Source organism: Triticum dicoccoides, chromosome 4A (assembly GCF_002162155.2).
Source record: "Triticum dicoccoides isolate Atlit2015 ecotype Zavitan chromosome 4A, WEW_v2.0, whole genome shotgun sequence".
In the NCBI taxonomy this organism is placed as follows: Eukaryota; Viridiplantae; Streptophyta; class Magnoliopsida; order Poales; family Poaceae; genus Triticum; species Triticum dicoccoides.
In genome coordinates this window covers 398,957,189-398,982,841 of record NC_041386.1, presented here as the reverse complement: position 1 = coordinate 398,982,841, position 25,653 = coordinate 398,957,189, and positions in this window count along the sequence as shown.

The window sequence follows — 25,653 nt, the reverse complement described above, 5'->3', positions numbered from 1 at the left end:
TAGTATCTCTCAAACTCCTAGGACAATTCCGGCAGCATAACGGCAGTAAAATGCTCAAAATGAGACATCCTGCAAATGATGGGGTAGCACCATACTCAACATCATCACTCAAGGTTCTGAGATATTACTAAACAGACTACACCGGAAGTACTTGAACTGGGATAAGACTCAGATCAACCAACCCTTAGAGACTACGGAGTAGTAACACATGATCCTGATAGACAGAAGAGGAAGCCTAGTTCCTTAACCCCGTAGGAAAGATAGGATGACTCAGATCAGAAGGCATGAGGTATAAGGAGTAAAAGATCCTTATGTTCCCTTCCTCAATCAATTCCCTTATATAACTAAAGAGTGTCTAGACTCAACTTTGACCAGGTTGGCTTGGAAATCCTACAGGTAGTCAGGCTCTGATACCAAAGCTTTCGGGACCCCGATTCCAAGTCACATCGATCTAGCTAGTAACACCTCATATCACTTTGCGGCCTCACGCACGGTATTCCCACGGGTGTCGCCTTACCCTGGTCCGGGACTGTTTGTGCCTTTTGGCTCACGTATATGATTGTGTCGCTAGCATCCATATGACAGAGAACCCGGGCTGACATGGCTAGTCATGAACCCAAAGCGGCACTAACCTATGGGGACAGGCATACATGATTCACATCGAGCATGTCAGTCAGCAGCGTGTGAATCCGGGCTATAGCACTGGGCTAACAGGACTCCGGGGAACACGGGCTATAGCAGGCTAGGCAGGACTTCGGATGTCACCGCATGACATTTCCCCGAAGGGACAGACACAGGAACGAAGTGAAACACATGCCGGCTAGTCAAGTTTTCTGAGCAGTAGTGATGGGCTAGCATGACTCCGGTGAACTGGGCTGTAGCGGACTACTATGGCTCAAGGAAGCACTAGACTACATTTCCCCATAAGAGAGGCTGCCAAGGATAAACAATTAGATTGTCGGATCCCACACATAGCAATACACGTCACATGTATGCATAACATGCAAGTATGTGATGTACAACATGGCATCACAACATAACACAACTCATATAGATAAAGGCCCAGAAGAGCCACATAGCATTAAATACAAACAGGGGTCACATGACCCATCATTCAGAGCATACAAGCAACGGAAGCATTACATGTCTGAGTATAGACAACTACAAAAGAAAAAGGCTAAGAAGCCTGACTAGCTACAAGTCCCTCCCAAGGGTACAAGATCATAGCTGAGGTAACAAGCTACTCGTCGAAGTCCAGGCGGTACTACTGGTGAGACAGATGTCTCACCTGCAAAACATAAATAAAGCAAACGTGAGTACAAAGGTACTCAGCAAGACTTACATCAGATCCTATCATACATGTATTTGTATCAAGAAGGCAATGTGGGGTTTAGTTGCAACAAGCCAGCTTTGACTCAGTGGCTATCCTGTTCTACGACAATGAGAAACTTCTTTGAGGTGAGGCAGCGCACATGAGTCCACTAATCACCACATCAATACACTACTATGGATTCATCCTCGTCTTCTGACGAGAAAGCCATCCATAGCACTCACGCTTGTCTTGAGCATTCTAGAGTATCCACTTCAAGTTGTCTATGTACCACGTAAGCATCCAAGAAGTCCATAACCGAGGACACGGCTATTCGAATAGATCATGATAACCCTGCAGGGGTGTACTTCTTCACACATGATCTCACCACTTACCGCCATGTACACGTCATGTATCTCGGCAACCTTCAAGCGGAAGCCTGGCGAGGGAGTCGGCCACGACCTAACTAACCACACAAGACTCTAGTCCAGGTTTATCGCCTATTCAGGTTCCATCTGCAAGGAGATCCGGCCAGGGTGTCGCTCACGGCCCCAAACGATGTGTGCAGGGTTCCCAAGCCCACCTCGCTGGATGGATCTATGCTTGGTACACCGTGCCACTTGTGCCTAGTCTGTCCCAAGCCCACTTGGCCAGGTGCAACTTGGTAGACTACTAACACTACCTACAAACACCAGAAACTATTTGTGACTCTTGGACAGAGATCAAGTTGGTTAATAAGTCAAGAGAGCTTGGAGCGCCCAGAGCCCAATGTGTGGTAGTAGCTTGTCATTGGACAACTTACACAGAACTCGGTTCTTAAGGACGGTTCCAGTGAGACAACCCACCATGTACTCCTACATGGCCTCTCACCGCTACCTTTAACAAATCATGTTCACACGCTTAACTCTCAGCACCAGAACATATCGTACCACTCCAATTCATTCCCGATGTATCAGACCTGACACAACTCTAAGCAATAGCAGGCTTGGCATGGAAAGAACACAACATGTCTCAATCAACTCCTACACATGCTAGTGGGTTTTAACTATTTACTGTGGCAATGATAAGTCATGCAGAGGAATGGGTTCAACTACTGCAGCATAAAGTAGCAGTTGAATCATTGTTGTCCTAATGCAATAAATGAGAGCAGGAGCGAGAGAGTAGTATTGTATCGGAATGAACAAGGGGGTTTGCTTGCCTTGTAGATCAACAGGGGGGCACTGCTCCTCTGACAGGTACTCTGGATCGGTCTCCGGAGCAGGAGTTATCGAGAAGGAACGGTGTCGAAAATCAAACACATGCATATGCAACAATATGATGCATGATCATGGCATGAGTATGTGATGTTTGTTTGAGTTAATGCATCTAGCATTCATTTGCATGAAGTCCATTTGAACCAAAGTTTCAAATGCAACTCCAAAATAAGCCTTTATAAATGCCATTCATGTGTTTTCATATATACAACATGTATAGGTTGGTTTTTCATGCATGAAAATGGTACAGATGGATAGATTGAATTTTTCTGATAATTTTTCATATATAAATTATTTCAATCTGAGCTACGGTTGAATTACTATGAATTTTAGAAGTTTATATCATTTTCTGGATTTTCCTGATTTAATTTAAATCCAGAAAATAAATAATTGCGTTAGCACTGCGTCATGGTTGCGTCAGCAAGTCAACAGTGTTGACTGGTCAAACCTGACGTGTGGGGTCCACACGTCAGTGACACGGGTTAAACAGGGGGGTAGATTATCCTAATTATAGGATTAGTGGCGCTGGGGCCCACTAGTCAGCGTCAGGGGGTTAAATAAGCAGTGATTAGCACTAAGCTAAATCACCTCATGGTTCGGACCCACGTGTCATTGACCCATATGGTCAAATCTGGTCAACTGGGGGGGGTTAAGCCCAGCCAACCCGCCGGCGTTTAGCCGCCGGCGAGGCTGAACGCAGCGGAGGGGCTCGGGATCGCGTCTCCGGCGACCAAATGGGCCGCGGAGACCATCTTCGAGGAGCTGGTGCTCACGCGCATCCACTGGTGCCCTCCGTTTCACCGGAGACGGCCTAAATCGATGGCGGCGACCACTTGGGCGGCGGCCGGAGTTCGGCGGGGAGGGGAGAAGGGGCTATGGTGCACCGCAGGAGCAACAGGTGAGGGTTTTGGGGTCCTGGTGTTGCACTGAGCACGGTGGTGTGCTCGGTCGCGGCCCTAGGTGACAGTGGCCACGACGGCGACATGAACGGCGGCGAAGAGCTCTCGGCTCCGACGACATCGTTGTTAGAGGAAAGAAACGAGCTAGGGGAGAGGGGGGATCGACGCAGTGGCTCACAGATGATCCGGTGGAGGCGTCAGCGAGCTCGGCGGAGGTCCGACGCGGGCAGAACGACGACGGCAATCTCGGGCGGCCGGAGGTGAAGATGACAGTGATGGCGGCTCCTCGGGGTGCTCCGGCTTGCGTGGCTGAGGGAGACGATGCAGGGCAATGAGGCGGAGCTCATGGGCACGACAAGAGGGCGAGGGGGAGGCGGTGAGCGTGACAACAACGAGCGGCGGCGACGGCAGCGTTCGGGCAGCAGCGGGGAAGAGAGCAGAGGAGGAGAGGGGCGACCAGAGGGAAGGGGAGTAGACGAGGGGGGTCGGGGGGTGCGTGGCAATGCCTAGGCGCGTCGGGGCAGCGGCGGGAAGCAGGATGTGGCGGGGCGCGTGCTCGTGCGGGGTGGCCACGCGCGTGTTGTCCTCCTGGCGGGAGGTAGGTGGTGACTGCGAGAGGCCAGTGGGCTGGGCCTCTCCAGGGCCGCCAGGTAAGCCCAGGTAAGCTTTTCCTTTTTGTTTTCTTTTCTATTTTTCTGACATTTGTTTGGTTTAATAAAAATACTAAACCATTTTATTTCATATGCCAATTTTTTTCAGGGGCTACTGGTATTATTCCAGAGCTCCTCAACTACTGGCATAATTTTTGGACATTATTATATATATATATAATAATATATATCCAAAGCAAATAATTACTGCGTTAATTCCAAATGCCCAAAATAAATACTTATGAGCTCCTGAAAATGTTCGTTTGATTTTTATCTCTGTCCAAAATTTTCAGAGAGCAACATGAGCATTTTCTTGGACCTTTTTGGAGCAATTTTTTTACTTGGGTCATTTCCAAAAATAATTTCTGAGGGTTTCACAAATCACCATTTCAATTTAAATGGAATTTAAACATGATGCACAAATGACTAGCTGGTCTAGGTCATACCAGAACTAGGGATGTGACAGCTGGCATCTTTCTCAAAAACATCAAATGGCATGGTAAACAAATTATAGTTGGGCAATTGACAAGATGGCAATATTTATGACTATGATCATTCATGGTATAATCTCATATAGGAATTACGTGCATGATAAGTAGACCATTAATCCAGGTTCTTGTACTACCAATATTTGTTTTGATGTTGAATGCTACCTAGCATAATCTTGATGAAATGATGTAATCATGGAAAGAACTCAAGACAAAAGTGATTCAAAGCAACAATCTATAGTTGATAATAAGCAAGTAACATCAAAATGTGTAAACAAAAATCACTATTTCTTTTCATGGATCAATGTTTTTCTGTAATACCTGTTGAGTATCATGATTATTAGGAAGTATAGGATAGACAAGGACTTATTTCTACCTTCTCATGTACTCCAAGTTGATCATGTACTCCTATATATGCCCATAAGGCTCAAGAAATAAATCATCCAATATACCAATCCTTCTCTATTCCTCTTACATGGTATCAGCCTAAACTTGATCACAACCCTAGCCTCCGCCGCTTCTGCACTGCGCCGCCCCCGGGGCGGCCGATCTCCATGATCACCACCGGGGGCCGCGCCGCCCATACCTAGGTTCATCTGCCAGTCATGTAGATCGGCTACCCTCAAGAGTCTTTTTCTCCATCCTTTGATCCGGATTTTTCTCTCGCCCCGGTCGTCTTGATTGTCGTTTCTTTTTTGGTTTTTAGATCTAAGATCGGTTTGCGTCGCTTGCCGCTGACATAGACCCATGCGTTGCTCTACCCCGACATCGGTGCGACCACCCGAACTCTTCTCGGAGACGGCGGCCTCGCATGAGGCGGTGGCCCATCACTGCCATCACGCGCGCATCTGCCCGCCTGTCGTTGTACGCCAGCTGTCGCCACCCTATCCCTGAGTACAACACACCCCTCCACCGACTGAGCAACAGGCTGCCACAGCGTCGTCACATTGGGCCACAACGCCGCCACCCCGTAGTTATTCTCGCAGCCGCACCGACCCGTGGCGCTGCTGTGGAACCTTTTCGGGCCGCAGTGCCACGACTCGCGGTCCACACCACCATCCCGAGGATGTTCCGTGGTTGCACCAACCCGTGCGCTACCGCTGTGTCGCACCTTTGGGCCATATTGTCGTGGACCGCGGTCCACCGCCACCCTGAGGCCATCACCATGGTTGCACCAACCCCCGCGCTACCGCTGCATCTCTTCTTCGTGCCATAGTGTCACAGAACACGGTCCATGCTGCCATTTCAGGCCATCCCCGCGGCTGCACCGACCCTCGCGTTGCTGTTGCATCACCCCTTCGAGCTGTAGTGAGCGTGGCATGCGGTCCGTACTGAGGGAGTCCCGGATTAAGGGGCTCTCAGGCTGCGAACCTGTTGTGTTTGCGCCAGATTGATGGGCTACTATGGGGCCAAGCCAGAGTATGGATCCATGGCCAGATAAGGAATCTTTGGAGTCGTGGTGTGCCCTCCAAGCTAGGATTAGGCAGGATATTTCTTTCCTTGTAACTGATCGTATGTAACCCTAACCCTACTGGTGCCTATACAAACCGGAGGGTTTTAGTATTTAGGGCTAGAGCTACATTCATCACCTCATCACCTTAGGGTTATCTCGCCTGATCTCGAGGTAGATCTACTCTATAACCATACTATACATCCAATACAATCAAGCAAGACGTAGGGTATTACCTCTTCGAGAGGGCCCGAATCTGGGTAAACACCGTGTTCATCGTCCCTTGTTTCCCGTTGATCCTAGATCAACAGCTCAGGACCCCCTATCGGAGATCCGTCAGTTTTGACACCGACATTGGTGCTTTCATTGAGAGTTCCGTTGTTTGGTCGCCCAAGGATCAATGGCTCGCCTGATCATCGGAAAGGGAGTCAGCTCCGAGGACCTCTTCGTCCCCGGCCAGCTCTTCATGTTCGACAGCATCATGCTGCATGCCAACCCAACTTGTCATCTAGACCAAATCGACAACTTCGCCCCTGAGCACCGGATTCGATTCAGCAATGGAGTATGTTGTGGATGTGTGAGGCGACCTAGTCTTACCAGATTCACAACCTCTCCCTGCACCCCATGGGCCTCGCTATGCCCACTCTGGAGCCTCTCACCGATCCGATCTACGGATCGACCCCGGTCCTTCAGCCAGCCTTGAGCCCGGACAACTCCACTTCGAGCGGAGGCTAGGAATCCCCTTCAGCCACACTCACAATACCCGCCGAAGACCCATCTTTGGGCCTTGATGCGGAAGCAAGGTTCGGACGCAAATAGTCGCTCTCGGCCAAACCCTCTCCTCACGACATGCCTCCGGCCTTGAGCCCTCACAACGAGTCGACGGTCGGTGGCCAGGAATTACCGCTGGCCCCAATCAACTCAGCCTCGAGACTTAGTATGGAAACAACGCTCAAGGACCAGGGCCTGCCTTCGGTCTCCGATGACGGTCTGGACCCAAGCCCCGAGCTTAACTCAGCCCTTGAAAACCAAAACCAAGTCAGGGCATAGATTATCCCTATTCCCGCTAAGCTGGAGTTTGGCCCGAAACTCCCACCGCCCACAAGCTTAACGACCCTCACCCTATTAAACGAGGCGTTGGACCGAATCCAAAAGATGGTTATTCGGGAGGACCTGCCCTTAGCTCGCGTTCAACAACCCTTCGAGGCATATCTCGGGGAATTTTGCGCCCCACCCAGCACCCACTTAGTAGCCACTGTCGAGGATTTAACCGACATGCTGGATTATACTTTGGAAAATACTGATACATGGATGAGGACAGTGGATCCACGACTAACATTGACACCACTACCCCCATTATTGACCGCTGGACCGCCACATCCGCCTATGATGTCTACATGGTACACACCCCGAAGGGAGACAATGGCACCCCCGAGAAGGATAATGGTAGGCCCAACGAGGAGCCACCGAAACACCGTAGAAAGCGCCGCCGCTCCAAGGCACGTCGAAGCCACACAAGCAACACAGACACCGGAGAAAATGCCACCCCAGATGATGCGGACAACCTTGACCCCGGCGTCGACGAACAACCATAAGTTAACCATGAGGATCGTGAGGAGCATGAGGATCCACTCGATCCAGAACATCTCGATGAGTCCAAAGATGACAATTACCTCCCCCTCTCAGAAGAGGAGGTGAGTCTAGGCGACGAAGATTTCATCGTCCCCGAATCCCCACTGGATCAAGAGCAGTTCAAGCGGCAAACTTATCACCACCGCACGTAGCCTGAAGATACAATGGCAGAAAATAAAGGCCAAGCAGGATACACTCAATGAGAGGTGAACTTAAGTCCTGGACGCCGAAGAGGAGTACGACCACATGCAACAAACGGAAAGCTACCTGAAGCGGAAGCTACAACCACAGTTTGATGATGAGGTTGTAGAGTCAGCACCTCCAGGGTAAACTCAGGCAGACCAACCAGACGGCCCCCCTTCGAGGACGGCCCACCCTCACCGTCAAGGAAAGGAACCATTATGGTCAGGCTATGAGTACGACCTCCGCCGGGACCTAGATGCTCGGGCAGGCATGACAAGGTCCATTTACGGTCCCAAAAGAGACCCTCCTGCTAGACGCGATGGATACAAATCCTGGTTAGACCAAAACGATAAAGCTCGGGAACTGCAACGAGCCCGAACGGCAGATGACCTCCGGCGCGATGTAGCCTGAGTCAGAGGTGCCACGCACCCCCTTTGCTTCACAGATAAAGTGATGCAACATGAATTCCCAGAAGGTTTCAAACCTGTGAACATTGAGCCCTATGATGGGACAACAGATCCTACAGTATGGGTTGAAGATTTTCTATTGCACATCCACATGGCACGAGGAGACGACCTCCATGCCATCAAGTACCTACCATTAAAGCTCAAGGGTCCGACAAGACATTGGCTGAACAGCCTTCCCGAAGACACAATATGGTGTTGGGAAGAACTCTAGGAGTTCTTTTGAGCCAACTTTTAGGGCACTTATGTTCGGCCCCTAGACGCCGATGACCTGAGCCATGTGATCCAGCAGCCCGACGAGTCAGCTCGGCAATTTTGGAACCGGTTTTTGACCAAGAAAACCAAATCGTTGACTACCCAGACTCTAAAGCAATAGCCACCTTTAAGCACAGTATTCGGGATGAATGTCTAGCACAGCAGTTCCACAAAGACAAGCAAAGAAAGATGGCCACACTTACCTCCCTGATGACCCGCTTTTGCACTAAAGAGGACAGCTGGATGGCCCGTAGAGGCACCAATCCTGATACCCCGACACCTCGGAAGTCTGGGACAGGAACGGGAAGCCCTGAAGGAATCAAAACAAGTGCCGCCACAATGATGGCGAAACCGAGGAGACAACAGTAAATGACGGCGCCGCCATAGTCACGGAAAAAGCCCTTTAAAGGCAACCAGGACAGCCCAACCAAGCTAGACACAATCGTGGATAGGCCCTGCTAGATTCATGGCTCCACGAAGAAGATCGCGAACCACTCCAACCACAATTGTTGGGTGATAAAATAGGCTGGCAAGCTTCAAGACGAAGACTTGGGCAAAAGCCCACGAAGCGAGGACGACGAAGAGCCCCTCAGGCTGAACAGTGGAGGCCAAAAGCCCTTCCCTTGTGAGGTCAAGACGGTTAACATGATCTACACCACCCACATACCAAGTAAGGAGAGGAAGCATGCACCGCGGGATGTATACACCGTCGAACCCGTAGTGCCGAAATTTAACCCGTGGTCGTGCTTGCCCGATCATATTTGATTGCAGAGACCATCCGACCAGTATCCAACATGGAGGGTCGGCGGCCCTGGTACTGGACCCATTATCGATGGGTACCACCTCATGAGAGTCCTAATGGACCAGGGTAGTAGCCTCAATCTGATCTAGACAAACAAAGTGAGAAAAATGGGGATCGATCCATCAAGTATCAAACCCAGTAACACCTCTTTTAAAGGGGTTATTCCGGGCATAGAAGCCCGATGCTTAGGCATGGTAACTATTGAAGTAGTGATCGGCTAACCAAATAAGTTCCAAAGCGAAGATTTGATCTTCGATATCGCTCCATTCCGCAGTAGCTACCATGCCCTCCTTGACAGAACGGCGTTCGTCAAATCTAATGTCGTCCCGCATTACGCCTACCTCGGGCTGAAGATGCCCGGTCCCTTGGGCGTCATAACAATCAATGGCAACACAGAGCGCACACTTCAGACCGAGGAACACACTGCGACCTTGGCATCCAAAGACCATGCCGTCACCAATGGGCCAAAGTATCAGCTCGCCCGGAAAACCAAACAGGACCGATCCCGATATCCTTCATGGCAGCCCGCCTGCGTTCGCCGCAAATAGGGACATGCACCCCACGACATGCCTGTCTCCGTCATGCTCTATGTGCCTCATCAGCAGAACTTCATGCTTGAGATACCATGAGTGGCTGTGGGGACCGCTATCAAACGCATATCCCCACATGTTTGGCTTAACTGAGCTACGACATCCCCACGTCCGCAACGACCATGAGAATGACTCCGGAATCGCTCAGCGTCAACCTATGTTTAGTAGGGCTACATCTCAAGGCGCCTATTGAATGCATCCCTCGCCAGCACACGATGTTCATAGACGACTAATTCACTCCTCTCCATCTCACAGAAGCAAAGGCGTGGATGTGCAGCATGGCACAGTTGATGCTTCAACCCACGAATCAAGGCCCTATGTAAAACTTTCTCTGTAAAGTTCTTTTCCCTTTTTTCTTTCGTAAATGCCTTAGCGATTCGAATTGTACGAATAGACGTCCAGAGCTTATGGAAATTATAAACACCTTTTACAGTGTTCGGGCATCGGCATTGTCTAGCATTTCTCTCTCCTTTCCTTTTTACCTCTCTTCGAACGGCTAGGCAGACACACAATGTGTAGCAAATACAACTCGGTTAGTCGACCGAAGGCTTGATTTTCCAATCAGCTCTATGTACCAAGTCCGACACCACTTCTTGTTGTGTGCTTGATGTCTCAGATATTGCATTATATGCATCGGTGCCGAACTATGTCTTGGGTCAATAGTTGGGTTGCCCCGCTCCTGTGCCGACCTTCTTACGTTCCGCATATTCGGCTAAGAAGACAAAGGGAGAACCCCTATGATTGTACTTCTCGCTAGTCTAGTTAAGCACCTCAAGGGAGAAAGCCAAAAACTGACCGTCATGGTAAGCGAGAACTGGTCAGGGATCAGGCGACAAGTGTTAAACTAAGAAATCATTGGCGATTCATCCATGTCATCTGCAGGGTTCGTCCTAGCACAAACCAAGTGGTCACTAAGGCACTCCTCAGCTCCCTTGTACACTGCAAAACCCTGGGGGCTAGTCGTTAGTCCCACCGTCAAGCTCCTATGGCAAAGTGAAAGCAATGAAGCCGCATAGTTCGGTTGCCTGGTCTCTCCGTCGCACTACCGCCTTCAGGCACCAAGACATTGGCTGAGGGTAATAGTGAGGGGAAGAAACACCCCTCATCTTATTAACTTGGGGGCCGAAGCCGACGATTGGTAACTTTTAGAATAATAAAACAACTGCATAGGAGTCAAAATTAAGCAATCACATACGCAACATACAAACATGCCGCACAATAAAACAGCATGTTCGGGTGGCAACTAGACACGTAATCATTTAGTGATTACATCCTTCGAACACTGACCCTCTATTGCCCGAGCACCTTCCATAACTTGGGCGAAGTACATCTCGGGGTGGAGGTACTCCTTCCTAGCAGGCGCAAGACCAACGGCCATATCCAATGGCTTGATCCTCGGCCAATGCACCATGGTCTTCATGAAGGACAACCTCACACCATCAAGGCACGTGGAGTGCTTCACGACATCGATCTGCGACAATGCTTCATGCAGCCTCTGCACCAAGACAAACTAGCTGCCTGGAATAGGCTCATTATGAAGGAAATATGCCCTAGAGGCAATAATAAAGTTTCTATTTTATATTTCCTTATTCATGATAACGGTTTATTATTCATGCTAGAACTGTATTGATTGAAAACTTAAATACATGTGTGAATACATAAACAAATACCGGGTCCCTAGTGAGCTTCTACTAGACTAGCTCGTTGGTCAAAGATGGTTAAGGTTTCCTAACCATAGGCATGTGTTGTCATTTGATAACGGGATCACATCATTAGGAAAATGATGTGATGGACAAGATCCATCCGTTAGCTTAGCATTATGATTGTTCAGTTTATTGCTATTGCTTTCCTCATTTCAAATTCATATTCCTTCGACTATGAGATTATGCAACTCCCGATATCGAAGGAATACATTGTGTGCTATCAAACATCACAACCTAACTGGGTGATCATAAAGATGCTCTTCAGGTATCTCCGAAGGTGTTTCTTGGGTTGGCATAAATCGAGATTAGGATTTGTCACTCAGAGTATCGCAGAGGTATCTCTGGGCCCTCTCGGTAAGACGCATCATTAGCTTGCAATCAAATGACTAAGGAGTTGGTCACGAGGTGATGTATTACAGAATGAGTAAAGGGACTTGCTAGTAACGATATTGAACTAGGTATGAAGATACCGACGATCGAATCTCGGGCAAGTAACATACCGATGGAGAAAGGGAATTACGAATGTTGTCATAACGGTTCGACCGATAAAGATCTTCATAGAATATGTAGCAGCTAATATGGGCATCCAGGTTCCGCTATTGGTTCTTGACCGGAGAGGTGTCTCGGTCATGTCTACATAGTTCTCGAACCCATAGGGTCCGCACGCTTAATGTTCGTTGACGATATAATGTTATATGAGTTATATGATTTGGTGACCGAATGTTGTTCAGAGTCCCGGATGAGATCACGGACATGATGAGGAGTCCTGAAATTGTCAAGAGGTAAAGATTGATATATAGGACGATGGTATTCGGATACCGGAAGAGTTTCAGAATGCACCGGGTAGTCATCGGGTCACCAGAAGGGTTTCTGGACACCCCCGATAAGTGTATGGGCATAATGGGCCAAAGGGGGGGGACATATCAGCCTCTGGTGCACCCCTTCGTTGGAAAGCAGGCCCTAGGTGAAGGAAAGGGGAGGGAAGGCTCCTCCTTCCTTTCCCTCCTCAAGCGGGAAAGGAAAGGGAGGGGCGCCACCCTCCCCTGCCCTTTCCCTGCACTTATACAAGGCAGGGGGAGGGTGCGTCTTGGGAGGGACCCCAAGTAGGATTCCTCCTACTTGGGCACCCCCTTTGTCTGCTCCTCCCTCCCAGCCACCTATATATATGTGGGAGGGGGTGCCTAGCACACAACAGACAATTGCCTAGACGTGTGCGGCGCCCCCCTCCACCGTATACACCCCCGGTCATATTTTCGTAGTGCTTAGGTGAAGCCCTGCAGAGATCACTTCACCATCACCATCACCACCCTGTCATGCTACCGGAACTCATCTACTACCTCGCAGTCTTGCTAGATCAAGAAGGCAGAGGACGTCACCAAGCTGAACGTGTGCAGAACACAGAGGTGCCGTATGTTCAGTACTTGATTAGTTGGAGCGCGAAGAAGTTCGACTACATCAACCGCGTTCTTAAACGCTTCCGCTTGCGGTCTACGAGGGTACGTAGACACACTTTCCTCCTCTTGTTGCTATGCATATCCATGCATAGATCTTGCGTGTGTGTATATTTTTTTGTTTTCCAAGCAACATTTCCCAACAGTGGTATCAGAGCCAGGTCCATATGTAGATGATATGCATGAGTAGAACACAAAGAGTTGTGGACGGTGATAGTCATACTTCTTACCACCAACGTCTTATTTTGATTCGACGATATTGTGGGATGAAGCGTCCCAAACCAACCTTACATGTCCACACACATGCGACCGGTTCCACCGACTGACATGCAACTAGTTTTGCATAAAGGTGGCTGGCGGGTGTCTGTTTCTCCAACTTTAGTTGAATCGAGTTTGACTGCGGCCGGTCCTTGAAGAAGGTTAAAACAACAAACTTGATGAATCACTGTTGTGTTTTTATGCGTAGGTAAGAACGGTTCTTGCTAGAAGCCCGTAGAAGCCACGTAAAACTTGCAACAACAAAGTAGAGGACCTCTAACTTGTTTTTCCAGGGCATGTTGTGATGTGATATGGTCAAGATATGTTGTGATATATGTTGATGTATGAGATGATCATGTTTTGTAATATCGACAACCGGCAAGAGCCTTAGGGTTGTCTCTTTATTGTACGAAGTGCAAGCGCCATGTAATTGCTTTACTTTATCACTATGCGTTAGTGATAGTTGTAGAAGCAATAGTTGGCGTGACGACCTCGATGCAACGACGCTACGATGGAGATCAAGGTGTCGAGCTGGTGATGATGGAGATCATGACGATGCTTTGGAGATGGAGATCAAAAGCACAAGATGATGATGGCCATATCAGGTCACATATTTTGATTGCATGTGATGTTTATCCTTGATGCATCTTATTTTCTTAGAATGATGGTAGCATTATAAGATGATCCCTTCACTTAATTTCAAGATAAAAGTGTTCTGACTCAGTATGCACCATTGCTACAGTTCGTCGTTTCAAGACACCACAAGATGATCGGGTGTGATAGACTCTATGTTCACATACAACGGGTGTAAGACAGTTTTACAGATGCATAATACTTGGGTTAAACTTGACGAGCCTAGCATGTATAGACATGGTCTCGGAACAATGGAGACCGAAAGGTCGAACATGAGTCATATAGTAGGTATGATCAATATAGAGATGTTCACCATTGATGACTACCCCATCTCACGTGATGATCGGACATGGGTTAGTTGATTTGGATCATGTATCACTTAAATAACTTGAGGGATGTTAATTTAAGTGGGAGTTCATTAGTAATATGATTAATTGAACTTAAATTTATCATGAACTTAGTCTTAATAGTTTTTTCTTATCTATGTTGTAGATTAATAGCTCGCAATATAGCTCCCTTATTTTTGATATGTTCCTAGAGAAAAATTAGTTGAAAGATGATAGTAGAAATGATGTGGACTGGGTCCATGATCTAAGGATTATCCTCATTGCTGCATAGAAGAATTATGTCCTTGACGCGCCGCTAGGTGACATACCTATTGCAGGATCAGACACAGACGTTATGAACATTTGGCAAGCTCGATATGATGACTACTTAATAGTTTAGTGCGCCATGCTTTACGGCTTAGAACCGGGACTTCAAAAACGTTTTGAATGCCACGGAGCATATGAGATGTTCCAAGTGCTGAAATTAATATTTTAGACTCATGCCTGTGTCGAGAGGTATGGGACCTCTAACAAGTACTTTGCTTGCAAGATGGAGGAGAATAGCTCGACCAGTGAGCATTTGCTCAGAATGTCAGGGTACTACAATTGCTTGAATCAAGTGGGAGTTAATCTTCCAGAAAAGATAGTGATTGACAAATTTCTCTAGTCACCATCACCAAGCTACTAGAACTTCGTGATGAACTATAATATGCAAGGGATGACGAAAATGATTCCCGAGCTCTTCACGATGCAGAAATTGGTGAAGGTAGAAATCAAGAAAGAGCATCAAGTATTGATGGTTAACAAGAACACTAGTTTCAAGAAAAGGGCAAGGGAAAGAAAGGGAACTTCAAGAAGAATGGCAAGCAAGTTGACACTCCCATGAAGAAACCCAAAGCTGAACCTAAGACTGAAACTAAGTGCTTCTACTGCAAAGGGAATAGTCACTAGAAGCGGAACTGCCCCAAATACTTGGCAGATAAGAAGGATGGCAAAGTGAACAAAGGTATATTTGATATACATGTTATTAATGTGTACCTTACTAGTATTCGTAGTAGCCCCTCGGTATTTGATACTGGTTCAGTTGCAAAGATTAGTAACTTGAAATAGGAGTTGCAGAATAAACAGAGACTAGTTAAGGGAGAGGTGACGATGTGTGTTGGAAGTGATTCCAAGGTTGATACGATCACCATCGCACACTCCCTCTACCTTCGGGATTAGTATTAAACCTAAATAAATGTTATTTGGTGTTTGCATTGAGCATGAATATGATTTGATCATGTTTATTGCAATAAGGCTATTCATTTAAGTGAGATAATAATTGTTGTTCTATTTACATGAATAAAACCTTCTATGGTCATACACCTAATGTGAATGGTTTATTGAATATCAATCGTAGTGATACCCATATTCATAATATTGATGCCAAAATATGCAAAGTTGATAATGATAGTGTAACATACTTGTGGCATTGCCGTTTAGATCATATTGGTGTAAAGTGCATGAAGAAACTCCATGCGGATGGACTTTTGGAATCGCTTTCTTATGAATCATTTGATACTTGTGAACCATGCCTCATGGGAAAGATGACTATAAGTCCATTCTCCAGAACAATGGAGCGAGCTAATGACTTATTGTATACATACCGATGTATGCGGTCCGATGAGTGTTGAAGCATGCGGCGGGTATCATTATTTTCCGACCTTCACAGATGATTTGATCATATGTGGGTATATCTACTTAATGAAACACAAGTCTGAAAACATTTGAAAAGTTCAAAGAATTTCAGAGTGAAGTGGAGAATCATTGTAATAAGAAAATAAAGTTTCTACGATCTGATCACGAAGGCGAATATTTGAGTTACGAGTTTGGCCTTCATTTAAAACAATGTGGAATATTTTCATAACTCATGCCACCTGGAATACCACAGTGTAATGGTGTGTCCGAATGTCATAACCGTACTTTATTAGATATGGTGTGATATATGATGTCTCTTACCGATTTACCACTATCATTTTGGGGTTATTCATTAGAGAAAGCCACATTCACGTTAAATAGGGCACCGTCTAAATCCATTGAGACGGCACCGTATGAACTATGGTTTTGCAAGAAACCTAAGCTGTCATTTCTTAAAGTTTGGGGATGCATTGCTTATGTCAAAAGGCTTCAGCCTGATAAGCTCGAACCTAAATCGGAGAAGTGCTTCTTCATAGGATACCCTAAAGAAACTATTGGGTACACCTTCTACCACATATCCAAAGGCAAGATCTTTGTTGCTAAGAATGGGTCCTTTCTAGAGAAGGAGTTTTCTCTCGAAAGAAGTGAGTGGGAGGAAAGTACAACTTGATGAGGTAATTGTACCTTCTCTCGAATTGGAGAGTAGCACATCAGATAAATCAATCCCCGTGGTGCCTACACCAACTAAAGAGGAAGCTAATGATGATCAAGTTACAATTGGACTTCCTAGGTCAAACAGAGCATGTTCCGCACCAGAGTGGTATGGTAATCCTGTCCTGGATGTCATGTTATTAGACCATGGCGAACCTATGAACTATGAAGAAGCTATGATGAGCGCAGATTCCGATAAATGGCTTGATGCCATGAAATATGAGATAGGATCCATGTATGATAAAAAAGTGTGGCCTTTGGTGGATTTGCCCAATGATCGGCAAGCTATTGAGAATAAATAGATTTTCAAGAGGAAGACAGACGCTGATGGTAATATCACTATCTACAAAGCTCGACTTGTCACAAAAGTGTTTTTGACAAGTTCAAGGAGTTGACTAAGATGAGACTTTCTCACCCGTAGCGATGCTTAAGTCTGTCCGAATCATGTAAGCATTTGCTGCATTTTATAATTATGAAATCTGGCAAATGGACGTCAAAACTGCTTTCCGTAATGGGTTTCTTAAAGAAAAGTTGTATATGAGGCAACCAAAAGGTTTTGTCGATCCCAAAGGTGCTAACAAAGTGTGCAAACTCCAGCGATCCATCTATGGACTGGTGCGAGCATCTCAGAGTTGGAATATACGCTTTGATGAGGTGATCAAATCATATGGTTTTATACAGACTTTCAGTGAAGCCTGTATTTACAAGAAAGTGAGTGGGAGCTCTGTAGCATTTCTAATATTATTTGTGGATGATATATTGCTGATTGGAAATCATATAGCATTTCTGGATAGCATAAAAGGATACTTGAATAAGAATTTTTCAACGAAAGATCTCGGTGAAGCTGCTTATATATTGGGCCTCAAGATCTATCGAGATAGGCCGAGACGCTTGATAGGATTTTCACAAAGCACATACCTTGATAAAGTTTTGAAGAATTTCAAAATGGACCAGTCAAAGAAAGGGTTCTTGCCTGTGTTACAAGGTGTGAAGTTGAGTAAGACTCAAAGCCCGACCGCGGCAGAAGATAGAGAGAGAATGAAAGTCATTCCATATGCCTCGGCCATAGGTTCTATAAAGTATGCCATGCTGTGTACCAGACCTGTTATGTGCCTTGCTATGAGTTTGGCAAGGGGGTATGAAAGTGATCCAAGAGAGGATCACTAGATGATACGTCTCCAACGTATCTATAATTTTTGATTGTTCCATGCTGTTATATTATCATTCTTGGATATTTTATAATCATTTTATAGTCATTTTATATCATTTTTGGGACTAACCTATTGACATAGTGCCAAATGGCAGTTGTTGGTTTTTGCATGTCTTTTACATCACAAAAAATCAATATCAAACGGAGTCCAAACACCGCGAAACTTTTTGGAGAATTTTTATGGACAAGAACACCCAGGATGGGCCAGAGCAGCACCTGGAGGTGCCCCCATTGGGGCACAACCCACCAGGGCGCACCTAGGGGCCCAGGCGCGCCCAGGTGGGATGTGCCCACCTCGATGGCCTCCCGCACCCCCTCTTTACCCTATAGGTTCCCAAATATTCCGAAAACCCTTGGGGTTAACCTAGATTAGAAGTTCTGCTGCCACAAGGCTCTATAGCCACATAAAACCAATGTAGACCCCGTTCCGGCACTCTGCCGGAGGGGGAAATCATCACCGGTGGCCATCTTCATCATCCCGGTGGCCACTACAATGAGGAGGGAGTAGTCCACCCTCGGGGCTAAGGGTTTGTACCAGTAGCTATGTGTTTAATCTCTCTCTCTCTCTCTCTCTCGTGTTCTTGAGATGTCACGATCTTGATGTATCGCAGGCTTTGTTAATATAGTCGGACCATATGGTGTTTTCCCCTCTCTATCATGTTGTGATGAATTGATTTTTTCCCTTTGAGATTTTGTTGTCATTGGATTGAATACTTTTATGGATTTGAGAACACTTGATATATGTCTAGCAATTGAATACTCATGGTGACAATGGGGTATCATATTGATTCACTTGATATATGTTTTGTCACTCAACTCGCGGATTCCCGAGGTGACATTGGGGTAATCTATGCATAGGGGTTGATGCAGGTTCTTGTGTTTGTTTCTCCGGTAGAAATCTTGGGGCACTCTTTGAAGTTCTTTGTGTTAGACTGAATATTGTGAATCTGAATTTGCTTTGGTGTTATTTTAGTATGAACTCTTGGGTAGATTGATTGGAAAGAATAGCTTCGTGTTATTTTAGTACGAACTCTAGGATAGATTGATCGGAAAGAATAGCTTTGAGGTGGTTTCGTATCCTACAAACAATTCCATCTTATGTTCTTTGCTAGGTAGGAACTTTGGAGTGATTCTTCGTTGCTCATTGAGGGATGGTTATATGACCCAATTATATTAGCATTGTTGAGTGGTTGCACTAGTGAAAGTATGGACCCTAGGCCTCATTTTCCAGCATTGCAATACCACTTTTGTGCCTGTTTACTATTTGCCACCTTGCTGTTTTTATTAATTCAGATTATAAAAATATTTTTCAACCATCAGTATTACACTTTTATCACCATCTCTTCGCCGAACTAGTGCACCTATACAATTTGCCATTGTATTGCGTGTGTTGGGGACATAAGAGATTTCTTGTATTTGGTTGCAGGGTTGTTTGAGAGAGACCATCTTCATCCTACACCTCCCACATATTGATAAACCTTAGGTCATCCACTTGAGGGAAAATTGCTACTCTCCTACAAAACTCTGCGCTTGGAGGCCCAACATGAGTCTACAAGAATAAAGTTGTGTAGTAGACATCAAGCTCTTTTATAGCGCCGTTGCCGGGGAGGTGAGTGCTTGAAGGTATATCTTTAGATCTTGCAATTGAATCTTTTAGTTTCTTGAAGATTGAAGTTTGTTCCTTGTTGGAACATGGACATGTTGTTCCTTGTTGGAACATGTTTACTTGTTGGGATATAACAATATATCTTATTTAATTAATGCATCTATATACTTGGTAAAGGGTGGAAGGCTCGGCCTTATGCCTGGTGTTTTGTTCCACTCTTGCTGCCCTAGTTTCCATCATATCGGTGTTATGTTCCCCGATTTTGCGTTCCTTACGCGGTTGGGTTATAATGGGAACCCCTTGACAGTTCGCCTTGAATAAAACTCCTCCAGCAAGGCCCAACATTGGTTTTACCATTTGCCACCTAACCTTTTTCTTTCCCTTGAGTTGGCCAGCTCAAGGGTCATCTTATTTTAACCCCCGGGCCAGTGCTCCTCTGAGTGATGGTCCAACCCAGAGCACCGTGCAGGGCCATCCCTTGGCAACTTGGGTTACATCGGCTCCTGTACGCTTAGCTTATCCGGTGTGCCCTGAGAACGAGATATGTGCAGCTCCTATCGGGATTTGTCGGCACAGCGGGTGGTCTTGCTAGACTTGTTTTACCATTGTCGAGGATGTCTTGTAGAACCAGGATACCGAGTCTGATCGGAATGTCTCGGGAGGAGGTCTATTCCTTCGTTGACCGTGAGAGCTTGTGATGGGCTAAGTTGGGACACCCCTGCAGGGATTTGAACTTACGAAAGCCGTGCCCGCGGTTATGGGCAGATGGGAATTTGTTAATGTCCGGTTGTAGATAACTTGAACCTTAACTTAATTAAAATGAATCAACTGCGTGTGTAACCGTGATGGTCTCTTTCTGGCGAAGTCCGAGAAGTGAACACGGTGTTGGAGTTATGCTTGACGTAGGTTGTTCTAGGATCACTTCTTGATCATACTTTTATCGACCGTGCTTTGCCTTCTCTTCTCGCTCTCATTTGCGTATGTTAGCCACCATATATGCTAGTCGCTTGCTGCAGCTCCACCTCTTACTTTTACCTTACCCATAAGCTTAAATAGTCTTGATCGCAAGGGTGCGAGATTGCTGAGTCCCCGTGACTCACAGTTACTTCCAAAACCAGTTTGCAGGTGCCATTGAACCGAGCAGGTGACGCAACCAAGCTCAAGGAGGAGCTCGATGAAGATCTTGTCCTTTGTGTTGTTTCGTTCTAGTTGATCAGTAGTGGAGCCCAGTTGGGGTCGATCGGGGACCTTGTCGCATTTGGGGTTCTTCTTTTATTTTGGTTTCGTAGTCGGACCTTGATTGTATTTGGATGTTGTAATGCTTTATTCATGTATTTGTGTGAAGTAGCGATTGTAAGCCAACTATGTATCTTTTCCCTTATGTATTACATGGGTTGTGTGAAGATTACCTCACTTGCGACATTGCTTTCAATGCGGTTATGCCTCTAAGTCGTGCTTCGACACGTGGGAGATATAGCCGCATCGAGGGCGTTACATTGCACTAGTGAAAGTATGGACCCCAGGCCTCATTTTCCAGCATTGCAATACCATTTTTGTGCCCGTTTACTATTTTTCACCTTGCTGTTTTTATTAATTCAGATTATAAAAATATTTTTCAACCATCAGTATTACACTTTTATCACCATCTCTTCGCCGAACTAGTGCACCTATACAATTTGCCATTGTATTGGGTGTGTTGGGGACATAAGAGATTTCTTGTATTTGGTTGCGGGGTTGTTTGAGAGAGACCATCTTCATCCTACACCTCCCACAGATTGATAAACCTTAGGTCATCCACTTGAGGGAAAATTTCTACTCTCCTACAAAACTCTGCGCTTGGAGGCCCAACATGAGTCTACAAGAATAAAGTTGCGTAGTAGACATCAAGCTCTTTTCTAGCGCCGTTGCCGGGGAGGTGAGTGCTTGAAGGTATATCTTTAGATCTTGCAATTGAATCTTTTAGTTTCTTGTTTTATCACTAGTTTGGTTAAAAAAGAAAAAGTACAAAAAATGGAATTGAGGTTGCATCATATTATTGATCATCTTTATAATATCTTTCATGAAAATGATGGTTTGGAAAATTGTGCTCAATTGCTAGAAGAAGAATTCAATAAAATGTTTGGCATAGATGATGAGCATGATTGCAACGTTGTTAGTATGAGTTCTTTGAATATCCATGATGCTAATGATACACAAAGCCATAAGCTTGGGGATGCTATGTTTGACGAAGATGCTATTTTTAGTCCCCCAAGATTTTATGTGCAAATTTGTTATAATGATTGCATGCCTCCTATTTATGATGATTATAATGATGAAAGTCGATTTGGAGAGGTCATGACTTTATTTAGTGATGAATCCACCATTTTGGATGAGGCTTCAATTGACTATGATAACAAAGTTGCTATCTATGATGATTATGATGATGACGTGTATGCTATAAAGAATAAACCATGAGACTTGTCATCATGATTTTAATTTTCACTCTCATGATGGTTACTTTATTGAGTTTGCTCCCACTACTATTGATGAGAAGAAATTTGCTTATGTGGAGAGTAATAAGTTTTCTATGCTTTTTTTTCATGAAAAGAATGATTTATGTGATGGTTATATTGTTGAGTTTCTTCATGATGCTAATGAAAATTATTATGAGGGAGCAACTTATGCTTGTAGGAATTGCAATAATATCAAGTTTCCTCTCTATGTGTTGAAAATCTTGAAGTTGTGCTTGTTTTGCCTTCCCATGCTAGATGATTCTTGTTCCCATGAATTATTTTCTCACCAAATACCTATGCATAGGAAGTGGGTTAGGCTTAAATGTGCTTGTCATGTGATTCATGATTCTGTTTTTCATGTTTCAATTCTTTACTTTTCTGCGAGCATCATTGAAATCATCATGCCTAGCTAAAAGGCATTAAAGAAAAGCGCTCGTTGGGAGACAACCCAACACTTTTACCTACTGTTTTTGTGTGTTCACATGATTAGTCTACTGTAGTAATCATGTTTTATTGCTTTTTTCAATAAAGTGCCAAGTAAGACCTTTGGGATGGCTTACGGTGATAATTGATTTGATCTTGCTGAAAAACAGAAACTTTTGCGCTCAGGAAAACAATCCTCATTTTTAGCAGAAGCATGATAAAATGCTGATTATTTTTGTAGAAGATTAATAGACAAATTGCCCAGGTTTTCCTAATGTTTCAGAATTTTTGGAGTAGCAGAAGTATGGTTGGAGTACAGATTACTACAGACTATTCTGTTTTTGATAGTTTCTGTTTTCAATGCATAATTTGCTTGTTTCCTAGTTTATATGGATTATATTGCTCAATATAAATTGTGGAAATGATATGCTACAGTAGGTATTATGTGGAACCAATTATTAATATTGTCTTTGACAATACCAAAGTGAAACGGTTTGCTCTTTATCATACTAACCTATCTCACTAAGTTCCGTTAAGTTTTGTGTGATTGAAGTTTTCAAGTTTTGGGTGAGATGTCGATATGAGGAGAATAAGGAGTGACAAGAACTTAAGCTTGGGGATTCCCAAGGCACCCCAATGTAATATTCAAGGAATATCCAAGCAACTAAGCTTGGGGATGCCCCAGAAGGCATCCCCTCTTTCATCTCCAACATTATCAGTAACCTCACTTGGAGCTATGTTTTCATTCGTCACATGATATGTGTTTTGCTTGGAGCATCATTTTTTTGTTAGGATTTTCATGCTTTTATTTAGAATAATTTTTTTCATCTTTTATTTCAATATAAGTGGCAATGTTAGCCTTTGCCATGCCTATTTTGCAAGTATACATGTTGCTGTTTGAAAACAGAAAGTTTACTGCTGTTGCAAAAATTCCCTAGAAAAGTCAGAATGTGATAAAATGTTGGAACTTTTTGCAAAATGAGCTCTGATACAGTTTCTACAGTGTGGCAAATTTTCATAACTTTTGGAGTTAGGGAAGTATTGATACCCTTGTATTCTTTACATAATGTACTGTTTTGGCAGACTGCTGTTATGTTTGCATTGTTTGCATATGTTTGCTTGTTTAATGATTCTATTTGAGGATAGGAGTATTAAATATACAAAGGCATTTAGTATGCAATGTTGAATAACAATTTAGTTTTTTGCTATAGTATAGAATGATAATGTTTTTGCATTGGTTTATACTAACTTATCTCACGAGTCCTTCTTGAGTTTTGTGTGGATGAAGCTTTTGAGATTTAGGAAAGCCGTGATATGAGAAAAAATTAAGGAGACACAAAAGCTCAAGATTTTGGATGCCCAAGGAATCCCAATATAATATTTCAAGAAGTCACAAGCATCTAAGCTTGGGGATGCACCGGTCGGCATCCCACCTCTTTTCTTCAACAATTATCGGTTAGTATCGGTTGAGCCTAAGTTTTTGCTTCTTCACATGATGTGTGCTATTCTTGGAATGTCATTTTATTTTGCTTTGCTTGCTGTTTTAATAAAATACTTAGATATGAAAGTTTTTAAATAAAATAGAGTCCTCAAATAGTTGCCAGGGAGGCTAGGTAAGTGGCATTCACATCCCGTCAACGAAGCTCTTTTCTATGGAATTTCTCGAGTGCTTCACTTATATCTTTTTAAGCACAATGTGATTTAGTATTTTTTAAGAAATTCTCTCTTGCTTCACTTAAATTAATTTGAGAGAAATAAATATTATGCTCATGATCTTCACTTAGATTTGTTTGAGCTTATCAAAAGCAATACATGAAAATTAGTTCCAAAGTGATAGATATCCAAGAAGGATATAATAAAAACTTTCATGAAGATCATTGGACAAAATAAACTTGATTCTTTGTAATAGTTTTGAGATATAATGATAGTAATATGTGAGTCATATTGATGAGTAATTGTGCTTTAGTAATAATAATGGTGTTAAGGTTTGTGATTCCCTATGCAAGCATGTAAGTCAATAGTTGTGCAATGAAGTTACATCCTACTTGTGGTGCATTATTCGGTGTTAATTATGCTTAATTCTCGCTTATGAGATTATTCGTTTCTTGGTTGGTCGCTTCTCAATCTTTTGCTAGCCTTCATTTTGCACTAAGTATGATCACTACTTGTGCATACAAAATCCTTTAAACCCGTTCTACCACATGAGTCCACTATACACTACTAGAAAAATGGCTGCTAGTGGCGCACCTATTTTCGCTACTAATGGCGCACTACTGGTGCGCCACTAGCATCACGCCATTAGAATTTTTTTTCTAATGGCGCACCTGTGGTGCTCCATTAGAATTTGGTATTCTAATGGTGCACTGCTGGTGCGCCATTAGTATGGCCCACGGTGCGCCATTAGTATCTGGTATACTAACGGCGCACCACATAGAAGTGCGCCATTAGTAACAATTTTTTTTTTCAATTTTTTTCAGATTTTTTTTAATTTTTTTCAAAAGTTTTCAATTTTTTTTGTTTTTTTCTTAATCTCAAGTCATTATGTCTTAATCTCGGGTCGATATGCTTAATCTCAGGTCAAATCGCACTCCGTGGTTAAACTTCCTGAAAGGTCACCCATCCTCACACTAGTCCAGCCCAAGCACGCTTAACTTCAGAGTTCTATCCAACCCCAGCAACAACTCACTTCACAGGCACTTGTTGATATATCTAGCATATCAATCCTATTATACCTTGTTGATGTCTAGGACTTTGTTCATGTTCATGACTATGATGAAATTTTGAAAAATATTTCAAACTTCCCGCTCATATTATGTATCATTTTTTGAAAAAAATTTAAAAAAATTTCAAAACCTTTTTTTTGAATTTTTTTTGCCTCTAGATCTTGAAAGCCCCGTAACTTTTTTTGTGTTAGGTTTTTGGGGATTTTGAAAATGTTTAACGGGGTTCCCCCCATTAAATTCGGATGTAACTTTTTGAGTAGATGATTTTTCATATATAAAACTTTTTAATCCGAGTTCGTATGCAAAAGTTATGCCCATTTTACAAATTTCTAGAGAGATTTTGCAAATAAAGTCGATATTTATATTTGTAAATTTTCCCAACAACTAGACCACATATCACATGGCAAACTTATTTTCTTTTATTTTTTTGACTTTTTTTATCATTTTTTTATTTTTTTTTAAACT